This window comes from Armigeres subalbatus, chromosome 2, assembly GCF_024139115.2.
Source record: "Armigeres subalbatus isolate Guangzhou_Male chromosome 2, GZ_Asu_2, whole genome shotgun sequence".
Lineage (NCBI taxonomy): Eukaryota > Metazoa > Arthropoda > Insecta > Diptera > Culicidae > Armigeres > Armigeres subalbatus.
Window position 1 is genome coordinate 405,226,824 of NC_085140.1, and position 26,005 is coordinate 405,252,828.

The 26,005-nt window shown below is 40.2% G+C and overlaps 1 protein-coding gene across 1 annotated transcript in view; it reads left to right on the forward strand.

Annotated features, from left to right (window-relative positions):
• Positions 1 to 26,005, forward strand: part of LOC134213335 (neural-cadherin-like) — a 1,323,925-nt gene that overhangs the window by 221,307 nt on the left and 1,076,613 nt on the right. The window contains exon 2 of the mRNA XM_062692319.1: positions 24,385 to 24,415. The gene's annotated coding sequence lies outside the window, so the exon portion shown is untranslated. The remainder of the gene's footprint in view (positions 1 to 24,384; positions 24,416 to 26,005) is intronic.

Consider the following 26,005-nt stretch of genomic DNA (forward strand, 5'->3'; position numbering starts at 1 on the left):
GATGTCGCGTATGATGATGTTTTGAGAATCCAGTGCTTGATTGGATTTACATTGTTATGCTCAGGACAGACATGTGGTTCCATCCATTACGATTTCCGTATCATGATTCTGCCTTTCATCTATTTTGCATCTTCAAAGCATTGTAAGAATAATATAAGGTCACAGGTCACATCCATCCATGGTCGAGTCCAGCTCTTTCCATAATCAACTATTAGTATTTTCTGAACCGATTTGCAATGTAATAACATTTGAGTGAGAGACATATTGTAGGGTGCTGTCAATACGATACACCGCGTGGTTGTTGTAATGTTTCCAAAAGCGCATTTGCACAAAATTCCACGCGGCGTTTCATAATCGAAAAGAAAAATTGCACCTTAGGAAACGCCGCAATGTTATCTTCTCATAAGAATCGAATATACTGGCAGCAAAAAGTGTGGTGCGTCGTTTCCTAAAGGGAGCGCCGCGTGTAATTTTGGGCAAATGCGTTAATATGAAGAGGTAATTAGGAAACGCCACTGCAGTCTTTCGATTTACGCGATATGAACAAAGGATGGTTTTCCCAACAGCTGTTGCAACTCGTGGTTCATTTGCCTCTTTCATGTACCGTCTTCCTAGAAAATTATCGGGTTCGAAATTTTTGCGACTTCCCTGGGCATGAAAGTATTATCGTGTTAGCCTCATGATATACGAATGCTTAATTTTTCTGTTTCAATGACTCTACATTCTAACTGGAAATTGGCCTGCGTTTCAACTTAGTATTCGATTAGCATTTCTTCTGTTATTAATTGAAAGCTTTTCTATGCCCGACATTGCATGAGTATGTATCTCGTGTGGCAAGTACAATCGATATACTATGCCTAGGGTGTCGAGAAAGTTTTTAACCCGAAAACATCCTAGACCGGACCGAGAATCGAAATCGCCATCTCCGGATTGCCAATCCTACGCCTTTGCTCGTAAGGTTACTGCGGACCCCGGAATGGTTGTGTGACAGAAATGGCAATCTTATATATAAAAATGAAATGGTCTGTGTTCGTATCCGCATAACTCGAAAACGGCTGGATGGATTTTTTTCATTTCTTCAGCAGAAACATTCGTTATAGTTTCCGACGGGTTGATATGATATTTCCTAATGGGAAAATTACGAGTAAAGTTGAGCAAACCGTGAATAACTAAAATTGTGATTCCTATGCGAACTTTGCGAACTCGCCTACTATGCAGGACAACGTCTGCCGGGTCGACTAGTTTTTGATAAAATTGACATTCGGCCGAAAGAGTTGTTCGGCTGAATTGGTCATTTAGCCAAAAAAGTCGTTTAGCCAAATATTTCATTTGGCAGAAAATGTCGTTTGGCCGAAATGGTTGTTTTGCAGAAAGGACATTTTCAGGCCAAATTAATCTTTTCGCCAAACGAATGCCTTTTTCAGCTGATTGTCATTATCGGCCAAATGACATTTTTGACCTAATAACCGTTTCGGACAAACGTTCAATTTGGTCAAATGGAATTTGGCTCGATGACTTAGCGTGTTATTTGGCCAAGGGACATTCGAACAAATGACTTTTTGACAAGAAGGCCACAAGGCCGAGAGTAGTAATAGCCGAATATGTCATCTTGCAGATCAAACCGCTAGGCCAAAACCTATCTGGCCGAAAATGTCGAAATGTCAAACTCCTGCCGAGATGACTTTCAACGACGCACAGTGGCGGGCCCCCATAGAAATGTCGGACAAAACATAATATGTTGCTCAAATTTTTCACCAAGGAGTAGCTAAATTCATGTTGAGGTTTGATTTGTTATCCAACATATAGTGTGCTACTCGAGTACTTCTGGAGGCGCAAGGCTTAAGGTCTAAAGCATTAACAGCGTCCTCATTCGAACATTTAAACAGTAAAATTCCAGCTTTGGAGCAGCTATGAGTGAATCACCCCACTAACAACCGGAAAGTAAACAAAAAAATAGGTTTTAATACATGATTTCGGATCGTTCCGAAAAAAGTTTGGTCAAATTTTCTTTTGCCATACAAATTTGTTCGGGAGATACTTTACAGCTTCAACTTCAACAAGCCACCAAATATTAAATATCCAAGCTACAATTATCTAATTTCGGAATCAGTTCATTTCATAAAAAATTAAAAAAAAAAAACGAAACGAACAAAAAAAAATGTTAAGGTTTTATCCGGGTTTCCGACATTGTGCGACGCCGTTGCTGACTCACGAACGAGTCCGCAACCTGTTCGCGGATTTTTTTTTTGAGAGTTGAATTTCAATCTTGTGTTGCCAGGCCAAGGTGTTTCTCTTCCGGTTCTTCCGGCTTCTCTTCCACTGATATCGGATGTGCAGCACGGTTTTGTTAAAAAGCGCTCGACAACAACCAATCTAATGACCTTTGTGAATAACCTTTCTACGGAAATTGAAAGTCGCCGCGAAGTGGATTCAATTTTTTAAAAGGCGTTCGACAAGATTCACCATGATTTCGCAATAGACAAATTCCGATATCTTGGCTTTCCCGAATGGCTAACTGGATGACTGCAGTCTTATCTGAGTGGAAGAAAGTCGTTTGTCAGCATAAACGTTCTCGTATTATTTCTATTACATCGGGCGTCCAGCAAGGCGGTGTTTTGGGACCTTTGTTGTTTATTATCTTCGTGAACGATTTGTGCTACCGTTTAAAATCACGTCTCTTACTCTATGCCAACGACCTCAAAATTTACAAAGTGATCGCATCGTTTCTTGACTGCTGTGCTCATCAAGTTGATATTGTCGAGCTTCAGTTATGGTGCATCGACAATGGAATGGAACTGAACATTAGCAAGTGTAAGATTATTTCGTTTTCGCACCGTCAATTTCAATTAATGTAATCCACGGTGATTAGCTCAAACCAGAATTTCAAACCGAGTTTGAATATTGCATCAACTCGGTTGTCCTGGAACGAGTTCAAACTATCCGTGACTTAGGTTTAATTATGGACAACAAACTTAGATTCAACGAACATGTTAGTACGACAACAGCAAAAGCGTTCGTGGACTTGGGATTTATTCGTTGCAACACTAGTGGTTTCGCTGACATTCACGCCCTTAAAGCTTTATACTGCTCGATTGTTGCAGCATAATGGAATACGCAGTGTGTGTGTATGGTCGCCCCATCACACAACTCACATTATTCGCATGGAGAAAGTTCAATGCAGCTTCGTACGATACGCACTTCAAAAGCTAACCATGGAACGACCTATCTAATCTTCCAGACTATTCCAACCGTTTCAGATTAATAGATTTAGAAACATAGATTTAAGACGAAAAAAAACTTGCTAGACTTTTTATATTTGACTTTATTATTCGCAACGTAGACAGTCCTTCGCTTTTAAGAAACGTAAATTTGTATGCATCTTCTCGTCAGATCCGTGTGAGAGACCTTTTTGCCTTTCTCGTACAACGAACTTTTTATAGAAGCCGCGGAGACCCATAGTGTTATATACCAATCGACTCAGCTCGATGAACCGAGTTCATGTCTGTCTGTCCGTGTGTATGTGTGTGCACACATACACACATTTTCTCACAACAAGTTTAATTCGACAGGGGACAAAGCCTTGTTGATCACTATTGAATTTGATAACGATCCACCTTTGCGTTTAAAAGTTATGAAGAAAATGGTATATCGAACCATACAAGCCTCATATTTATAAGGTTGGTGTCTTGACTAAATACGAGAAAGGCAGTATCACTACTCGGTGATTTAAAAAGGTTTTTATTATAGAACTGCCTACGGCTATAACAACCCACTCGGCAATTGTGTTAGACTTTTTAATAATGTTAGTGATGTTTTTGATTTTAGTGTGTCAAAGTCCGTGTTTAGAAGTAGAATTAGGAACTTAGGGGCCGTACACTAATTACGTAAGCAATTTTCCTGGGTTTTTCAACACCCCCTCCCTCCATGTAAGATTTTTCCCATAATTACATATCATTTTTTATTTATATGGAACGTATGAAAACGTCAACCCTCCCCCCCTACCCCATAAGTGCTTACGTAATTAGTGTACGACCCCTTAGTATAGCATAATCAGTCTGTAAAATTTATAAATTCGAGACGAAGACAAGAATAAATTAAATTTATTGAATGCCTACTTAGTCTTACATTTATTACAACGAATTTATTATTTACCCGGCGTTTCGACACGGGGTTTTTTACTTTGGGAAAATATAAGAAAAATTAGATAAGTAAATGATTTTAGGACTTACATTTTTGGATCTGTCAACGAGTTTCATTAATATGAGGTATCCGGTTCAACAAATGATGACAAAAAGATACAAGAACAAGCGCGATAATGCTTATTGGTGTGTTCTGTAATGAGAAAAGTTGAAATGGAACAATTATTGATTTAGCAAGTTTTCACATTTAGCTATAATCACCTGAAGATCGGGAACTCCCAGTAGATCCCGACGAGTGAAACCGGAGGAAACCCAGAGCCGTTAAATTCGGTCGGTGATGTCAGAACGAGACAAAGCTCAACCGGAGGAGGGTCGAAGCACTCAACCGGCAAAGATGACCCGACTGCGGAGAGAAGATTTTGTGTAGTGATGCGGTGGTTGCTGCTACCGGAACGATAAGGAGTTCAACCAAAGAAATGCCGAATCCAAGTAACAAGAAAGTATGTACGAAAAAAATTTAAAAATCGAAATAACAAATGGTTTCGTAAATCTTCGCCGTTTGGTTTAGGTCTTCATATTACAAAACATTATCTCTTGGCATCTGTCTGTCTGAGCGACGTTTGCCGATGGGTGGCTGATGTAGATAGTTTCCACTGAGGTGACGTCTTCATCGATTATATACAGCAACCGTCATTTTATGCAAAAGAAGGTTGATCCGAGTATCCGAAAACAACTTTCTTCAAAGTGCAAAACTCAGTTGTAACTAGCGAATGTGATTGCGCGTCGGAAGGAGATGATGAAATAAATTTGAATGGATGGAATCACTAACAGCAACCAAGCTACCACGCCAAACCCGATGCCACCGAAATAGTTCATTTTTGCAATTAACTCTTTCTTTCCATAAAATCATGGTCCTGAGAAGAGCCAATTTTCTTTTCCCATTGCGCCTTTCCAATAACTAACTGCATCCAAACGCTTGTCGGCACCTTGCGTTGAAATTGTTTGACCGTCACTCGATGAAGTTTCCGCCATTTGGAATAAATTTTCAGCATTGCCACTGCTACCCAAGCCTTCAAGCTGCTGTGTCCGCTCCGCTGCATCCAATTTTGTTGAACTTATTTCTGCGGAATCCTGATCAAAATGGCAGGCTCGCCGGAAATCAGCTTTCTTGTATTCAATAAATTAAGCTCGTTAGCTCCGCCCCTTTGTGATCTTATATGGGAATGGGTGTTAATATAATGTGCACTCATAATGATTAATAAAGGGGCAGAGCTAATGGAATTACTTCATTTCCGGTGCTCGCGAGACATTTTGATCGGAATTCAGCAGACAACGGGTCGTTCGGAGAATGTTATTTGCCACTGCCTTGCAAGCGGGAGAAAAGGCAACAACAAAAATAAATAAAAGATTTGAAAAAAATAGGTTTGACGTAAAACCAATCAAAACAAGGCACATTACATTTTTTAGCGAAAAGTCCTAGTTGGAAAACGCATTATAAGTGGATTTTTTTTCGTTTTGCACTTTTTTTTCCCAAACTGTTTATTCGAAAATCCAAAAACTAAATATACAAGAAAGGCAAAGCATTTTTTTACGCTAATCAACGCCATAATCTAACACATGAGATTCAGAATGATTATTACCAATGGAAAAAAGTATATCTTTGTCGTCTTTTTTCAACGAATTATAACTGAAAATCCTTCTTCCACTCGAAACTTACGATCTGGCAGTGCAGTGGCTGTGGCAATATAGATATATATATATATATATATATATATATATATATATATATATATATATATATATATATATATATATATAAATGGTTAAACAGCTTTCTTGTATCCGATAAATTATGCTCGTAAATTTGAATGGATGGAATCACTAACAGAAACCAAGCTTCCACGCCAAACGCCGATGCTACCGAAACGGTCAATTTTCGCATTTAAATCTTTCTTTTCAGAAAATGCTGGTCCTGAGAAGAACCAATTTTCTTTTCCCAATGTGCCTTTCCAACAACTAACTGACACCACAATTTGTTATAAATTTTCACCATCGCCACTGGCGCCGCGGGATCGCAACAGTCCAACTTTTGTAGTCATCCCTTTCTTCATATAAAATACAGGTTCGTTAAGGTTGAATGATCTGCAGCAACACACCGAGGAAAATGTTACCACTGCCTCCGTGATGCTGTGTCCACTCCGCTGCGATCGCTTTGATGCGTCCGCTCTGCGTGAAATCTTGTTCAAACTGAGGATTAGATCCAAACCTGCAAGTTGCTTGATTTTGATGTCTGTGCTTGTGATACATGTACGTGATTGGTTGGTTTCCCTATTTCTAAACTTTTTATCAATTATCGTTAATAAATAGTTTGTAATCAGTATTTTTATATGAATACAAAGAAGCGAAGAAGAAGAATATAAATACAAAGACTCATCCTTGACCGAATGGTCCAAAAAATTGAAAATCCATCGAGAAACGGCTGAGATATTAGAGTTTAAAGTCTTTTATATTTTCGTGACGGACCCGGATTTTCGCAATCGTAAAGGATACCCCAATATAGAAAAGACAGACGTAGTCCTACGTCAAAAAATTTCGTTGAAAAACCGAACAGATTAATTTTTCACGAATAAATTCTAAATATTTTCACTGGAAATTATAAAAAAAATCCCCGTGGGAAATTCGAACAATTCTTCGTTCAAATTGAGATATTTTTTTTGTGGAATTCACATTTCGAATAATCTCTTGCGGAAACACTGATGTATTTTCCGTGTAAATTCCTGAGAATGTGTAGCGAAAAACTCATCGGGTTTCTCTTAGAGACTCCCGCGAATATTACGAAGAATTATAAGCTTTAATTTTATAACAAACTCAACAGAAACCCAATAGGTACTTTCCAAGAATTGGAAAAGTTTTTTGATCACCGCACATGACTCGATTCAAATATTGTTGATTTATTGGCATTTATCGACGAGTACAACATCTAAAGCTCAAAGTACAGAGGAAGCACCGCAATGAAGAACAGTATGCATAGGTTTTGCAAGTGAGCGACCAGTATTGAAGCGAACAGAAATTGAAATTTTAGCAGAAGGCCAGTTGTAGGAACGGCATTGTTGAATTTGCTATTATTTTGCCTGACGTCATCCCAGGAACGGCTTGGGTAGTAGCATGCTGACTACTGTTACCAAGTCAGGTAAAATTAGATTGAGAGAGATTGCGTTGAGATTCAAAACAATATTCCTTGGGAAATACAAAAAGCTTCGCTTGGAAATTCTAAAGAATTATCGAATCTTCAAAGCACCGTCAGGCATCACAATCCGTACCTCAGCATGAAAAAGTCTCAAGAAAATTGGAATCGAATGCAAATGGAACGTTCATTGTTGATACAGGAGTGCGGAGGCCTTTACTATTGAAGTTAGTAAAGGCCTCCGCACTCCTATTTAAATTTAAGTATACACATTAAAAACTACAAATAACCTGAAATAAATCAACACATGCTGAATTGAAATCCGTCCACCGGGGACGGATTTCTAATCAAAAGATCAATTATCGTGGAGCAATTTTTTAACTAATTATTGACATTGCAGCAGACCTTCTGCTTGCTTTTCATTCTTATTCGGCAGCATCTTTAAATACCATATTGAACATTTGAACATCTCACCCTAGCTTACATTACAGACCACATTCTCGGTATTTTTTTCTCCACTTGTAAAAGTTAATCATGATTCGCTTTGGTTTGTGACGGTCGCACTCTGATTTCGAGCGACCATCGCTGCGGCCCAAACGGTGCAATCTGGTTCGACATTTATCGCTCAGCATGGCAGAACTATTTCGAATGGAAGAGTTGTGAATGGAAACTTTTCCAGCAAACAAACTCACACAGTTTACGGTGCGGATATGGGAGGGAGTGGGGTGGTAAAACATGTTCTACTGATTTGTTGTCGTTATGTAGTTTTCCAAACTGTAATTGAATGTAACGAGTGTGTTCCAGCAGCGACGACGACGGTCCCAAGACCGACAGAAGGAGTTGAGCAAAGTTTTTGGCGAAGCGGTGTGACTATAGCAAACAATAACCGCTTGACTTGTAGCTCCGTCCCGTTGTCATACGCAGCGGCAACGAAATAACCAATGCTCGGTGCGTCAAAGATGGGAAACTAATGTTCTTAGGATGCGTCAGTTGTACGTACGGGTGTGGTTCTACCCCCTTGAGAGCAAAGTTTGTTCATCGGTGCCGACTTGGCAAGCCGGAAAGTGCTGAACTAACACAACATCGTCAGCTGCTGCTCCGGACCGGAGCTGGATTTGGTTTACGTTGTCATGCTTTCCAGTTGTTTGGTTGACCGAACGTACCGAAGTACGGTACAGTAGTACGATTCCACTTGATTGCTCAACTTCGGGCCTGTCGGATTGTTTGGCGCCCTTTGCCCGAATTTAATTAGTTCGAAGCAGAGCGGAGAGGGCTTATAAGTTCCACCCGATTACAACTTTTGGTCGAACCATTGCTCGCTCTTGAAGATGACTGCTAAGGTTAAAGTTTTGATTTGTTACAACTTCTGTTGGCTTCGTGCAATCATGGAACAAAATAACGTAATCCTTACACTCAACCAGCGACTGTTAGATTTTCTAAAAAAATCTGTATAAGAACCTCTCAAAACCTGTACAAGAACAGTTTCACTGATTTCATGCGTGTGATTCAGGATAACTTCTTCTCTTCTTCTTCTTCTTATTGGCATTACATCCCCACACTGGGACAGAGCCGCCTCGCAGCTTAGTGTTCATTTAGCACTTCCACAGTTATTAACTGCGAGGTTTCTAAGCCAGGTTACCATTTTTGCATTCGTATATCATGAGGCTAACACGATGATACTTTTAAGCCCAGGGAAGTCGAGAGAATTTCCAATCCGAAAATTGCCTAGACCGGCACCGGGAATCGAACCCAGCCATCCTCAGCATGGTCTTGCTTTGTAGGCGCGCGTCTTACCGCACGGCTAAGGAGGGCCCCGCACGGCTAAGGAGGGATTCAGGATAACTACTACATTTAATTTAGATTTTGAATTGATTGAATCACAAGCTGGTAGTTTGATGATATTTAAGAGAAAACACCATATCGTATATCCACATGATTTCCAAACAAATGAGTCCTGACGCTAGACTCATTTCAATTTTACCACGTCATGTTTGTAACCATCGTTGATTTTTTTATTATCTTTTCATAAACCAACAAAAAACTGTTCTGCTTATATGTAGTTCATAAGCATATGTGGCTCCATCCGGTGAGGATTTATTCGCGACCGACCGACCACACCGATATGATGCGATGGACGGACAGAAGGTTTAGGTTCACGTTACCCATGTCATTTGGAGAGAATTTTTCATCTTGAAAAGTGCAGGGTTATGTACGTTTCTCGGTGTTATTTGTATTTTTTTTTTCGACTGTCTGGTGGCATCAACCAACAACGTCTGTATCCGTCAGTTCAACCAATCTCCGTGAGCTGACTGTGAACGAACATAACTTTGATGAAGCTCATGGGAGTGCGGTGTGCTGAACAAATTGGGTTCCCTTCGAATGAGAATTTAATAATTTTTCTTTGAGATGGGTCGCTTCTGGCTGCTGGGTGTAATGTGGTGATGGGTATTTCGTTAGACTTGTATCATCAAAACTGCATTATGATTCATTTATGAGAACTGCCATACGTATATGTCGTTGCTTTACTAAGTCCATAAACAGTACATGAATCTATTATTGGTATTTTAATTATTTTGATAGTCGTAATGTATTTTGTTGGATTTACTTAGAACCTATACGGTTTTATTCCGCAGCAAATTATCAATCTATCAATTATTTTACAAACTATTGCGACTTAAATGAAATGCTACCAGTACGCTGACTACGAAAGGACTTGTTTAATCAACTAACAAATTTCAAAATTATCAAAAAGGAAGCACAAAAAAATGAACAGCCTACATATTGCTTCGAAATTCACATCAAAGCATCAATAACAGTTTTACTGGTCCAAAACAAGACACGACATCGGTAGAGATGTTGCAGATAAGGTTAAAGTTAACGAAGTAAACAAGTGATGGTAGGTATTAAGGACAAGCCTCCCGGAATCTAAATTTAAAGCTATTCGCTTTCAGTGATGGACTTCCTATTCCTTGAAAAAAATCACTATTATAAAGATTGAAGAAAAAATCTATTCGTGTTTTCAAGGGCACACCACTCAATATGACAGCAACGCTCAACTTTTATTTTTATTACTTCACGCATACAAAGCAAAGCTGAAATAAAAAGATGACAGTTGTGCGCTTTTTGTACTGAGTGATGTGCTCTTGAAAACACGAGTAGATTTAAATTCAGGTTCCGGTAGGCATATGCCCTTAAGTCCTGTATTGTAAAAAACAATTTTCTATTCAATGAAATTCCTGCCGAAGCACCGAATAAGTCTACCAGGAATCTCTGTCGGTTCTCTTCTTCGTTAAAGGCTTCAATGCCGTTTGCAAGCTGCACTATTTCTAGCTGCAAGCGTGACCCATCCATATGCATTCGTTTTCATTTGTCTCCCTTCACTATGAACTGATTGTACACAAACAATTTATTCCTACCGTTCGGAACTGTCGCATGCATTATTGATGCGGAGCTTAATCCTTTGTCAAGAAATGGTGCATAGCAAATGATGTAGCCTTCAGCCTATACGGTTCTCGGCAAAGGTGGATGCTGCCATTCATCGCAGACTGCTTTACCTGCACGTGCACTGGAAGCAGCTTTTGTGTGAGGCAATGCCTCCATGCAAGAGTCCAATGCAACAATGAATGCAAAAGGCGACCGGTATGCTGCTGACACGTGGGGATGCATCACTCCTGGGGCGGCGTCAGGCTTCATTCAGTGCGATGAACAAGACACGTCGGTTATCTTGTTGGGGCGTTTGTTTGGATCGGAAAATTGATAAGGGAAAATGGTGCCTGCAATGGAAATTAGATCTGTTCATGTTTAGAGTGTTTAGAAGGTGACTGGTCAACCAATAATTGTGATTCTCATGTTTCTTGTTTCACAAAATTGTTGCTGCATATAACAATCTCAAAAATGTATACAACAGAGACGGTTAGTAAGCTCAAAAAACTTGTTTCAACTTTTGGGTGGACATAAGATAGAGGATTTTTTTTTCTTTGTACACTGGGGTCGCTTTTTGCGTGGATGAAGCTTATCAATTTATCGTTCTTCCTCAATTTCCACAACTTTTTCAATAACACCTGATTTTTCTTGTTTTTTAGTGTTTTTTTTCGTTAGGGCAACTTAATGTTTTGATTAAGGAAATAGTTGGAATAGTATCACGATGGCAGTCCGGACCTTCCACGGGTCAACCCCACACCTCCCGCACTCCTCTCTAGCAAACATTCGAATGCATCGAATAGCATCGAATAAAATTTTAATATTGTAATTGCTATTCTGTTCACAGCATATTTATCTACTTCCCGTGATAACGAACAAGTTTCTTCGAAGAGTATTATGTATTTCGGTTCGAATTATAGCATAAATCAGCAGTTTCGTGCCAATTTAATAGCTGTTCGCGTTTTGGTGAGTTTATCACTGCACTTCACTTCTTCATTGGAAAGAAAAATCAAGTTCTCACACAAGATAATTCACTATATGAAATTGATCACTTGTTTGAAGCGAAAACTTAATATAAACTGCTATTTTTGTTGGAAAAGAACTATTGAAAACGGATAGCAAAGCGGATGTAAATAACGGCACCTATTAGCACCAAACTAATAATTAGGGTGGTTCAAAAATGATTATGCTCTGCCATGCTGAGTCCATTATGTTTCATATTATGGGTGTTGTCCGGTGGTTTAGGCTGGTTTGAATAAGGGCTTACCGTGCACAGGTCGTTTCAGGTTTGTATGACAGTTGATATGGCGAGGTTGAATTTTGCATTATGCTCATCCCCTCATCATGCTCATCTTTGGGCGCTTACAAGGGGGAAGATCACATGGCTGGATGGAATATTCGGGGCTTTAAATCCATGGCCAATGCATATTGAATGGTCGTTCCAATTAGACCAGTGCGCCGGAGTATTTGTGAACGGCGGCGGCGTAAGGCCATTTTTACACCGCCGGCGTCACGCCGTAAACAATGTTCGGCGGCGGCGGCATGAATCGGCATGTAGAATTTTAAGCTGAGAAAAAAAATCACGCCACAAGGCATATCATGCTTTTATTGAATTTTAGGGTTTATGTACAATTGCTAGCTACAGACAGACTGAACATGCTAATAGCTAAAGCTTGTATCTCCACGGCAACATTTTACATTATATCCTCCACTAGGATATTGTTGCAGAACATAAGTTCATAGGAAAGTACTTCAGATATAAATCCAGAAATTCGTTTGGAAATACCTCAAGATATTCCTCAGAAAATTCGAAAAACAATTCAAAGAATTAATTTAGAATTACCCCAATGAGTTCCTTCAGAACTTCCTCCAAGAATTCCCTTGAAAATTTATTTGAGTATTGCTTCGGAAATTCTGTGCTAATTTTTTCCATAAGTTCCTTCAGGAATTTCCTTGGAAATTACTTCAGGGATTCATTCGAAAACTTTTTTAGGAATTCCTTCAAGAATTTTCATCGGAATTCCTACGGACACTGTTCTAGGAATACATTCGGAAATCCCTTCAGGAGAAATCCTTCGGAATCTGTTTTAGTTTTTTTTTTTTCATTCCTTCAAGAGTTTCTTTTAGGAATGTCTAAGCACAAGTTCCTTCGAAAATTTCTATAGATTTTTTCATAAATACCTTAAATAATTCCCTAGGAAATATTTTGTTATTATGCCGTCGGCTAGCACCAACTGCAAGGGAGTTCGTGGGGCAGTACCAGGCGGGTTTTATGGGCGAACGCTCCACCACGGACCAGGTGTTCGCCATTCGCCAAGTACTGCAGAAATGCCGCGAATACAACGTGCCCACACATCATCTATTCATCGACTTCAAAGCCGCATATGATACAATCGAGCGGGACCAGCTATGGCAGCTAATGCACGAACACGGTTTTCCGGATAAACTGACACGGTTGATCAAAGCGACGATGGATCGGGTGATGTGCGTAGTTCGAGTTTCAGGGGCATTCTCGAGTTCCTTCGAAACCCGCAGAGGGTTACGGCAAGGTGATGGTTTTTCGTGTCTGCTATTCAACATCGCTTTGGAAGGGGTAATACGAAGAGCAGGGATTAACACGAGTGGTACAATTTTCAATAAGTCCGTCCAGCTATTTGGCTTCTCCGACGACATAGATATTATGGCACGTAACTTTGAGAAGATGGAGGAAGCCTACATCAGACTGAAGAGGGAAGCTAAGCGGATCGGACTAGTCATTAATACGTCGAAGACGAAGTACATGATAGGAAGAGGTTCAAGAGAAGACAATGTGAGCCACCCACCACGAGTTTGCATCGGTGGTGACGAAATCGAGGTGGTAGAAGAATTTGTGTACTTGGGCTCACTGGTGACTGCCGAAAATGACACCAGCAGAGAAATTCGAAGACGCATAGTGGCTGTAAAGCGTAAGTACTTTGGACTCCGCAAGACGCTTCGATCGAATAGAGTTCGCCGCCGTACCAAACTGACCATCTACAAAACGCTCATTAGACCGGTAGTCCTCTACGGACACGAGACCTGGACGATGTTCGTGGAGGACCAACGCGCACTTGGAGTTTTCGAAAGGGAAGTGCTGCGTACCATCTATGGTGGGGTGCAGATGGCGGACGGTACGTGGAGGAGGCGACTGAACCACGAGTTGCATCAGCTGTTGGGAGAACCATCCATCGTTCACACTGCGAAAATCGGACGACTGCGGTGGGCCGGGCACGTAGCCAGAATGTCGTTAGCGTTAGCGTTAGCGTTGTTACGGTATACTTCGTAGATTGGACACTAGTGATACTCATGTTTCTTATGGAATCCTTATCCAGATTGCTATCGGAAATCAAGGTGGGGAATTACCCTTGATTCCAATCTAAGATAAAAATGGCATAAGCATGAGGATTACTACTCCCGGCCACGCCCATCTTTACCGTAACTAGGGATAGGAAAGGAAATGTTGATGTAGAACTTACTTAACGAGAGGCCCCCGACTTGGCGACGCCCTCATAAGTTCTACGGAGTTGGTGGTTGGGTAGGGTAAGGTAGGTCATGGAGGTTTGCCTCAAGCTGGCAATTCGACCCACAGACTATGTTGTTTACCTGTTTTTATTTAAACTCTTGCCAGCCGGCTGTCGAAAGAGTGTGCTTATATCGATTCTATTTACAGTTTATTCTTTAAGTAATTTACAGGCGATTTCTTAACCTCAATCAATCAACATCCATTGAACGAATCTAAATTTACCAAATTTGTACTTTCTGCTCAGTGAGCAAAACGATTCTTCTAGGTTCATCGAATACAAAAATCAAACCATGCCTTTTCAAGATAATTATAATAAACATTTTACCAAGTTTTATTTGAAGTATTTCCGCGATTTCCGATATAAAATTAACAGCTCTGTGACGTAAACGGCCTAAATGCACCACCACCAGAAAATTTTCCTCACGCGCTGATCTACCTAAACACATATCACACATAGTAATAGTATGGTACTTCCTTTTGCGTTGTACAAATATGTTGCATTTCACAAAAAAACATGACTCTTCTCTTTTCTCCATTCCATCAAACGTTTCACTCAAATTTCAATGATTCACTTCAATTTCAATAAAACACGTCACCGGATGAATAAAATAAAATAAATAAATAAATGAATAAATCAATAAATAAATAGATCAATAAATAAATAAATAAATACCACAATCACTCGCGAGCGCGTTACTTGTTTGGGGTTTGTGGATCCAAAAGCTCTAGAACTGAACACTCACATTAAAGCCCAATCAAAAATAAAAGTTGCCAAAACAATACTACGAGCATGGCCCAGAATCAGTACCAACCCCAATGTGCGACTTCATTATAAGAAACTTTGGTCCGGAGTGCACTGGTTGGCCCATGCAGCATAATATAATTTAGCGGGTACCAGTACAGGTTCATAAGGTACCAGTCATGAATTTAGCCAGTCTAGTTCGCTGAGTGCATGCTTGGATAACTCATTCAGTTGCATTATCTATTCGTTTTACCCGCTTAAGTTATCTCCGTGCGTGGTTATTGTTCATACTGTGAAGATGACGTATTTCCGGCTTTAACCCCGCCAGACAGGCGAATTTAGTCTGTGACTGCAGCGCATTCCTGGTGATGGAAATTGTTTATTTGGAAGCCTCGTTCACCAGATAATGGGAATTCATCCTGAGGAGTCTACCTTTTCTGCTGCGGTGTCTCAGGTGCGAGCATCGATTGTGGTGTATCTGCGAAACAATTTTTCTAGATATTGGGCTTATTTGGTCCCATTTGCTGAGGATTTCGTGAAGCAGGATTTCGTCGACGTGTATGATCGAGTTTGGAAATATCTGGAGTTGTTGGCCCAAGAAGGGTTCTGGGGCGGTGAAGACTGTATATCCGTTGCGTGTGATCTCTATAATGTTAGCATTACCGTCTGGGATGAACGCACGGCGCGCATTATAGAATATCCCAACAAGTCTCTTTCCGCCAGAAAGATTGCCATGTATTACACCGGTGCACATTACGACAGTGTTTTGTTCTTCGCTCGCTTTGATCGTCAAAAGCCTGAAATATCAGTTGACATTCCGAGAGCAGGGCATGGGCTTAAGGTCGTGCCATTTTATGGACAGCATGCCATATATCAATCATTTCTACATCAAATTGGTGTTCCCCCAGATGACTCAGCGGTTTCCGCCTTAATAGCCGTTATTGGGAAATTCTCCAGTCTCACCTCAGACTCACATTCTGTTGAGTACATGGCTAGTAATCTTGATTATATTAATAATGTTTTATTTTATTGTAGCTCCAGGTATTTTTGGCCGATTTGATTTTGAAGAAGTTGATTCTAAAGTTTTCTTTTCGCTCGCCGAAGTATTCGGCTTAAGTATTATAGTATACATCGGATATACAGATGAGCAACTTATACTACCCCGCACTCCGGGTAACTTATCTCCGATAAGAATTTACGTGGGCAACAGTAACAGCGGTTTCATCAATGGCAGCGTTCTTTCAGTCCAACCTGTTCATGCTTTGTCGCCTCCGGCAAAGAAAACAAGATCAGGCAACTATTTGGAGGATACATCTTGTGGTGGTGTATGCAACGTGACTGTTACCGAGAATAACATCACTCCTGTCAAATCTCTTTCATCTACGTTACCAACTTCTGCGGTATCTCCTGTACTGACTGGTGTAAACATTCCCACTATCATCTCGCCTGTTCATTCAACTCCGCCTTCCAGTGTCTCGGACGCGCCACATGCATCCCTGCCGTTAATTGGTGTAGTTGTATCCTGCACTCCTTTAGGGCAGCCCGATTCAGTTAATAATACTGATTGCTTTCTCAAGATGGTCTCTTGGAACGTGTCAGGATGTCGGACACGCAAGAAGCGGAGTGATATCGACTATTGTCTGCATCAGAATGGAGTTGCAATTGCTTTTCTACAGGAGGCGAACATCGATGCTGCAAGGTCCGATACAACCAATTTCGTTTGGCTTACTGGAAGCACTCGCATAAACCGAAAGCGTAATTTGGCTATTCTCGTTTCCAAATGGCATAATATCCGCGTAAGTGATGTTAATTCCCTAGGATCGTACATCTTGACGGCGAATGTTTGCTACACCATTGGTCTTTCAACCCATCGTGTGATAGTTGTAAACGTCCATGCACCTAACAAGGCCAACTCGACATATTTGGGTCAGCTGGGAGGTTTTTATGAAAGCTGCTCCGACAAAGAACTAGTGATACTGGTTGGGGATTTCAATAGTCATCTTGCGTACAGCGATTCCACAGATCGAGAGAGAAATTGTCTCGGCAGGATCACGTGTCACGATAGAAGCAACGAAACCGGAGTACAGTTGCGTTATTTTTTGTTACGGCATAATATGGTGGTTCGTACCATGAGAGCCAGCAACTCACTGATGTGGACGTGGACCAACGGCTTGACGTGTTCACAGTTGGATCATGTCATCACTCCTCTTCAATCCAAACATTACTTACGTGACCTCAGAGCGAAGATGTCGATTAGTGTTAAAACGGATCATAAGATGGTAATCTGGTCTATTGTGCCAAATAGGAAGTCAACTGCTTTTTCCAGGGTTAAATGTAGCCAACAACTGAGGTACTTCAGGTCACCTCACTTTCTACCGTTAGGTGAACCGTCCATCTTACAGCATGCAGAAACCCAAAAGATTTTCCACGAAGAGCTCCAGAAAACTCATTCTGACCAACGGTTGCCTCCTCAAGATGCGTGGAAGGCTTTGATGCAGAGAACAAAATATGCAGCAGAAAAGGCTCTTCAATCTCGAGGTCGTCTACCGATCGATCGTGACTGTCGGAAATTAGTGGCCTTGGTCTGCAAATATAGGTTCTGGATGTCGTGGAAGCCATCGGTGAAAATTTCTACGAAGCTGTCTGCTGTTATTTCTCGTCTGAGATTGAAGTTACAGCAGTACGACGAGAGGAAGTGTGAGGAGTTCTTCAACAGTCTTCAGCAGTATCCGTATGGGGTTCGTATTAACCGTACTCATAAGTACCTGAAGAAGCATCGCAAGCGTAGGGATGTACAGTTCTCGTCCATTCCAATCAGCAGTTGGAGCGCAGCAAGTGATGGGCTAAATATCGGGTTGCCCGGGCATATTCCAGAGACTGATGGTCATGAATTACCAGCAGGACCTACCCTTTACGACGTACGACGAATCTTAGACTCGATGGCAAATGGAAAAGCTACTGGCCAGAATCGTCTACCTGTCGCCTCCGGCTGAAGTATGCGGATTCTTCTGTCTTGTTGGAGTTGAAAGACCTATTAGAAGCTGTGTGTGTATGTGTGTATCTTCAATCTAACTCCCACTGTCTGGCAGTGGTATTATGGAAGAAAGCTGACTGTAATAAAGTCAGCTTTAGCCCGGGAGTTAGAAGGTGTTAGCTCTATCGAAGCTCCAGTGACCCATTTCAGACTGCCTGGTCACTCACGTCCAGTCCGAGGCCACATTCACTTACAATAAGCCCCGCCTGTTTATGCTACCATTATCAATTGGATAATGGATCCATAAACAAACTTCCGGATTTTTTAATCCAGCGCGTATTTAGTTTTGGAATCATATAAAAACATATTGAAACAATCTCACCAAATTGATCCAATTCCGGTTCAATGAACTGAGGAAACGATGATCATTTCTAGTGTCCAAAAACAATTCTCTTCACTCTTCCAGATCTATTCTGAGCAATTTATATATGTTCATGTATTTCTGATATTATCACTCAGCCACACATATTACACCAAGGACGTCCCCGTATACAAACTCCTCAAACGATTTCGCGCACTCAATTAAGAAACACACTTCATTAAAGGTAACCAAACGCGTAAATTTTAAACTTCAGATCACATAAACTTTTTTTCTTCTAGAGCATATATGCAAAATATAGACATTCAAAGACCTATTAGAAGCTGTGTGGGTCAAAAACAAACTCCCAGATGAGTGGAAAAACACTATTGTTATTCCGATACCAAAGGTACGGAAACCAACGTCCCCATCGCAATATCGTCGAATTTGTTTAACAAGCACTGGTTACAAAATATATGCGATGTGGGTTTTGGAGACGCTCCGGCGATATGTCGGCAATGTGGGATATCACCAAGCTGCATTTTTAAACGACAGGTCAACCACTGATCACCTTTATGTAGTGCAACGTATTCTCCAAGAACGGTGGAATGGAGGAATTCCCGTGGCTATAATGTCGCTAGATATCGAAAAGGCGTTCGATTCGGTCAATCTCACATGTCTTCCGGCAATTCTTAAAGGTACTCACATCTTTAATTACAACATTAAATTATTTCATTTGTGTGCATATTTCACAGCAAAGGGAGTGCCATGCTGCATTATTAACCGTGTTGTGGAGTGTTTGATAGGTGACATAGAGCAAACCCTTTGGCAAGGGGAAGTTTCGCATCCTACTCCGCGTCGCATTGGCATAAAGCAAGGTTGTCCGTTAAGCCCCTTTGTTTTTAACTTGGTCATGGAGGCGGTGCTAGAAAGTGCAGAGGAGGATTGCGGCTTGTTTCGATTGAACCAGGAAGGCTCGATTACCCTGCCGATCGTGCTGGCATACGCCGATGATATAATTATCATAGTTGAGAACCCGGATCAACTAGAATTAATTGTGACCACGATCAAAGAGTACCTATCGAGCGTTGGGCTGAAGATAAACGAAGAGAAGTGTCAGCTCCTTGTCCGTGATCCAAATGGTCCTACTAAAGATCGTATGGAGATTCTGGGGAAGAGTTACGAGGTTCACAGATCTTTGAAATACTTGGGATGCTTCCTAACTCCTAAGTTGGATCGGCCATTAACCACAAGGGTTCGTTGCCGAAATACCATTAAGACATCCAGAGTTGTAATGGAGTTTTTGAAACGTCACAATCCTAGCTGGGATCTAGGTAAGCTGATTTATGATACCGTCCTTGCACCTGCCATGCTTTATGGCACCCAAACTTCTGTGCTTACGAAACATAGCAGAACATCTCTTCGGAATTACGAGCGTCAGATCGTGCGGGAGATGGCAGCGTTATGTCGTCATGATGATCCTGATGCATTGCAACGATCCGTGTATGTTTTACTACGAAAAAGGAGGATTACTCAGAGAGTTAGGGTACATCAACTGCGCTATTGGGGGCACATTCAACGTCGTTCCAATAGGCATCCTACAAAAGCTGCCTCACGATTACATGCTTCCCATCTGCGGCCGTGCAGACCTTCCTATACATGGTGGGACTCCATCTTAGGTTCTATGCGACGGTTTCATGATCTTTCGTATATCGAATGGGAGGAGCTAGCACAAAACAAGGAGCAACTGCACAAGAAGATTGATGAACTGTATAACACTGCAGAGTCGACAGAGGAATCCGATTTAGGCGATTGAATGTTTTCTAGATGATATGTACGTTTTTTGTGTCGTTTGAAAGCTTAATCAGAAAAAAATAAATGAATATCCGTAGCAGTTTCTACTTTTTCATATCACTACTCAGAACGTCTTCAAATGATAAACCGAAAAGATAAATGTATCAGAAATACTATAAAACTATTTTCTTTGTATTCATGTATCGTGCAACTTGGATTGCACTTGCACCATCATTCACCCTAGTTTTACCCACTATCTCGCTTAACTTTTCAAAAGGACCCAAGTAACACTCACTTCATGAATCAATCTGAATAGCGCAATCAACAGCACAACCTGAAAGCTTTTGATTGCAGTACTCAAACTAAACCATGAAAAAATGTCACCTAGGTCCCCTTGAAAAGTTAAGCGAGCTATAGTTCCATCTATACGTAGCCGATCCCGTTCTCAATAGTGAAGTTATCCTCAGAATCACTCATAATGGCATAATGTTAAAGCTAGTTGAATCCCTAGTTATATTTCATAGAGAATATTGAGATCTTAATTATTGATAAATTATAGACAGAGATCAAATAAATAATCGTCCGTGTGCCGCTGTTAATGGCCAATTCAAGCGAGCGATGAATCGCCTGACAACACTAGTGCGAAACTATCACAATATGGACCTGTACTGTTTCCGCTTATAAGCCTACACACTGTATTGCGAGAAAAGAGAAAAATTCTAATTTTGCGGAGCAAAGAAGAAGAAGCAGACTGAGTGTCGGAAACTTCAAACTGACATGCACTGTACGAAAAGTGTTGATATTTCTTGATATCAAGAAGATTCGAGAAATCTAAAATGTTTCAAAATCACATAAATATATGACAAAATACCTTTAAAGTGCCATCAAACTCGATTAAAAAATATAGCGGCATGTAACACTCGTTTAAAGTTGCATATTCTCATTGATTTTATAAATCAACATTCACACCGAAAAAATAAACCAAAATTTTTTACCGTGCAACAAGTGATTTGACGTTTGCGGAACAGCTTTCCGACAGTCGACCGTCGGACCCCGGTTCGAATTTTTCAATCTTCTCGCAATACCACCCAGCACAATCACCGTCGGACAGTGCAACGTCCGACAGAACCAGCAAATACGTCATCCGGCCCCCAAACAACTCTACTGTAACTTCTTCATGCAGCTAACTTCTTATCGTATTTCAAAGCACCCTCTCTTTGAATTCCATCCATCCAAACCAAAGCACATATAAGAATACATTAAACATATTCGAAATCACATCCTTCTGAATTCTTGAGCTGGCTATGCTGCTGCAATATTTGTTTGTTTTGTTTTCTTATTCATTGACAACTATTCGAAGCTATTTCATCTTTTCTTATTAGAAAACAGAGAAGTGTCATTTTAATCCTATAAGTCACTTGGATGACATATGTTTAGCCCTTGTAGCAGAAGGTTACACGCTGATATAAAAATACTCAAATTTTACGTTTACATTATTTATGCACGTCTAAAATATTCAAAGATGATAAGAAATCTACGGCTATTTTGGCTACTCTTTATACATTATTTTTAACGTGTCTTTTGTGAATCGTTGTTGCTGCAGAGGCCAAGCAAGTGGAAAAAGAAATGACGGCAGACTGAAAAAGCGTTAAGTGGCTGAGAAAATATATAATTTTCATATTCCTGGGCCATCCGGTGACGTAAACAATTCGCCACGCGTATTTTTCTCTACATAATACTGCATCCACCACACTTATCACTTTTATACAAATTATTTTTCACATATTTTTCACAATTATTTATCTGAGACACTTTAGACACAGGCATTGATCGTACACTCCGAAACGAATCTCCCGGTGGGCCGGGCACGTAGCCAGAATGTCGGACAGTAACCCGGTGAAAATGGTTCTCGACAACGATCCGACGGGCACAAGAAGGCGAGGTGCACAGCGGGCAAGGTGGATCGATCAGGTGGAAGATGACTTGCGGACCCTCCGTAGACTGCGTGGTTGGTGACGTGTAGCCATGGACCGAGCCGAATGGAGAAGACTCTTAAATACCGCACAGGCCACTTCGGCCTTAGTTTGAATAAATATACATATACGAAATCATGTAAGATTTTGAACTTTGAAAATGCCTTCAACTTTTGAAGGATTTTGGAGATTTTTATACCAATCGACTCGGAAGTTCTCCAGCAATTTGTCAATGTATTTAAAACATTTGATTATTTACGATAAACTATTGAAAATTTCAATTCTAATATCAGATCCAACCAATCCCGTTCATACATTCCCAACACGGACATCAGAATGATGTAGGTTACCGGTCCTTTGATCCACACCCAGAAACATAATCCACCGCGCTGCTGCCACGACCGCCACACGCGCCATTGAAAGCGAAACAAACAATTGATAGTCCAACTGATAGCAGAAATCCGATTCCAATATTTTCTGTTGATATTTTCGGACTGATATTTCCGAGAAGACGATGCTATTTTTATAATAGGAGTTAGATTCTCCAATATTTCCATAAAATAAGAAGCTAAGATAGAATAAAAACGAAATTTGCCGAAGAGATAATGCAAAACAACGGGAAGAAAATTAAGCAACAAAATTTGTCTTCTTTTTTGTTGCTGACAAAATTTTTCGGATATTATCATTATTATTTGTCATTATTATTATTATATTTCGGATATTTGTCATTATAATTCTAGAAAAATCTGGCACAATAGTTTTCGCACAGTGCCGAAATTCAAATTATGATTGTTCAACATAACTAAGCAAACGATCTTCCATTGTTTCAGCCCCATACGCGTTATGGTTCTTTCATCTCGTGCTCTTGAAAAAAATATTGGAAAAGCACGTGGTTTACAAAATGGCCGATTTCTGGCTTAATTCAATAATCGCCTTAATGTTCGTCAAACTGCTTGACTGGTGTGTACGTTGCATAATGCAGCCCCCATATATTTTTTGATGGTTGGTGCTCAAGTTGGCACTACAGTCGTTCATGTGTGATATTGTTGGTCGAATAAATTGATTGTTCGTGCCGCTGTTGGTAAAACTTTATGGATATTCGAATAAACAAGAGGTGGAGTCAATGTTGGTCAAACTGCTTGACCGTGTGTACGTTCCATAACAGATATTCATCAATTGTTTTAAGACTCTATAACCCAACCAAAGAGCTCGAGATTTGACAACAAACAAATAGTACATATTAATCACTTATCAGACATGTTGTTCTATGCATGCAACCAAAATTACAATGCGGTTTTTAATTATTCGAATCGTCCGTTCATGAATAATTTATGGATATCGATTTTGTAGATTCTAAGCTTGCACCGGATCTGTGAAACGTAAATAATTGAATATCAAATTCATCATCAGTCCGTTTGTAGGATATAATAATATTTTTTTGAGATTGTAAATAATTTGCCTTAGAATCCGTTGTCTCTGATATTTTTTTCATTAAATTGCAAATGGTTCCAATGTTTCTTTCACCGAAAAATTAAACATTACTTGCATCTGTTCGAATAAGTTTGTTTCCAGTGATTTTTATCACCTTCGTGTAGGTGTACCAAGCTGTATGTCGGTTTGGCAGACGATTCGTTTCCATGCTAGCAACTGTGCAACGTGCTTCACAGGATAATTTCGACTCTCATACGTTTAAATCACGAACTTTTATGAACATATCCAAGCTGTTCTGGGAAATATTTTAATACCTGCTGCGAATTCAACTTTCTAGGACTTTGATATCACAAATCAACTAAGAGTAAAAGACGGTAAGTCGTAAATCCGTATCCTCCTGCCACCGTTACTACTATCTATTCGATGTTTTCCAGCATCAACGGTGCTTCATCTTATGGCTCAAGAAACTTCATTTTTGTCTGGTGTATTTTGTAATAATAAGATTTATTATGCGAAAATTAGTTCTTTTATATCCATCTAGCTCTATAGATGTTGTAAAGATACTTTTTCATAAATCTGCACTCTTCTTCGATTTGTCATAGTTGGTTGTAAGTAATATCTAATACAGTAAACAATCTTGTGTGCTCTTTAAAAAGTCGATTAGAAAATGTCAAATTAACTATATATCCGCACAGCTATGCACTTAGTGAATTTAACTCTCCAACCACTGCCAGCATAGTACAAAATATTCCATGCCCACACCTTTCTTCTCTTCAAAGTGAATCACTTGAGTAATTTATCTTTTATTTTCCCATTTTCCACTTTCAGCCGTAACTTATTGCTCGTCTGCAAATTCCCGGTAAGTACCGCGCGTGTCGCTACCGTACCGCAAATCACCATAAACCAACCGCCATTAAATTTTCATCCCAAGTAACAACACTCCGCCGTTGGACGAGGCGCGCATGAGAAGGCGAGCGCGATTCAGCGGAACCCAAAATGGGCTACAGCTTCAATGCATTGGAAGTATCGTGTGGGTTTACGTCTTCATTCTAACGCAATTTGTTTACACTAACCGAAATTCATGTTTGCCATTATTGAAAGCTGTACACTCCTCGTTGCGTTGTCAGTGAGACATGACTTCCGGGAGTTCTGCATACATATGTAGACCGGCAAAAAAATCTGTGCGGTAACGGAGTGTAAAATTAAATAAGATACGGAGTGAAATACGTGGTGAAAAATGTTTACAGAAAAAAAAATCAATATCCATAGGAAGTGTAAATCAATGCTTGAGTGCGCATTTTAAATAGTAAAATATTTGACGATTAAACGCGCTGAATCTTTGCTAATGAAGTATCTATCTCATTTTACTTAAGATTTAGTTTCACAGAGCTACAGCTACTATCTCATCTGAACGTGCAACATTAATTAGATGAAAAACTTTAAAGAAATAAAGGAAAATAAATTGTCGTCTTGGTTTCTTTGGTTAAAAACTCGAAAATGCTTAGGGGGTGCACATTGGACCATCATCATTCCTTACCATTTCTATACCGCATCACATTCCCCAAAAAAGTACTCGTCTCATGATCTGATTTGAAATTAAATTTCGGAGTTTAATCCAATCTGTGTATGTGTGTCCCGGTACGTTGCTGACTGTAGTAGGAGTTGAAATTCATTTATTTTTGTCGCCAGACTGTCGCCAGATTCTTCCGGCGCTGTCTCAAGCCAGGATGCATTTCCGGTCGCCATCGCACCTTTGGCCGTGTGTCTTTTTGATCTAGCTGAGCGGGTGGAAGGCTATGGAGAAATAAGATGACAACGAGTACGACCAAATGGAAGACTGTGCAGTTCATCGTACCGTGTTCGGATTTATTTCTGTGTATTTTAAAGCAATTGTATAGTGGTAAGATTCTTCATTAGAATGGTTTTAGCCAGCACTATTGACGACGTCATCTCAAGCAAAACATAACTTTCAAAGTGAAATAGCGTTATGGGAGTGGCGCTACTATCATTATTTAAATAATATATTTAGGTGATATATTCACCATCGAATTACTCAAAATGCTAAATTCGGCTACAAATGATTCCACTTTAATTCTTGCTCATAATTTTTGAAGGAATTTTGTGGTTGCTCCTCTGTCTGCTATTAAACCATCTTATACCATTTTGTTTCCCTTATCAAAAGACGCGCACAATATTTTGAAAAGCTTTCTCAAGGCATATTACCATCGGAGGCGTATGTATTTCCAAGCCTATTTAGCCTCTTAAATATTCCTTTGAATATGTGTTGATGCTGAATGGAATGTTCGGTACATTTGAATAGCGAGATCGCTTCGCCAATTCGAGAAATTACGCAACCCACATAAAAGCTATTCTATCCAATTCACTCTTGAGAGTTTTCCGCAGCCCTTCCCGGTATTCCCATGAGCAAAATGGCGTAATTTCCCGCATC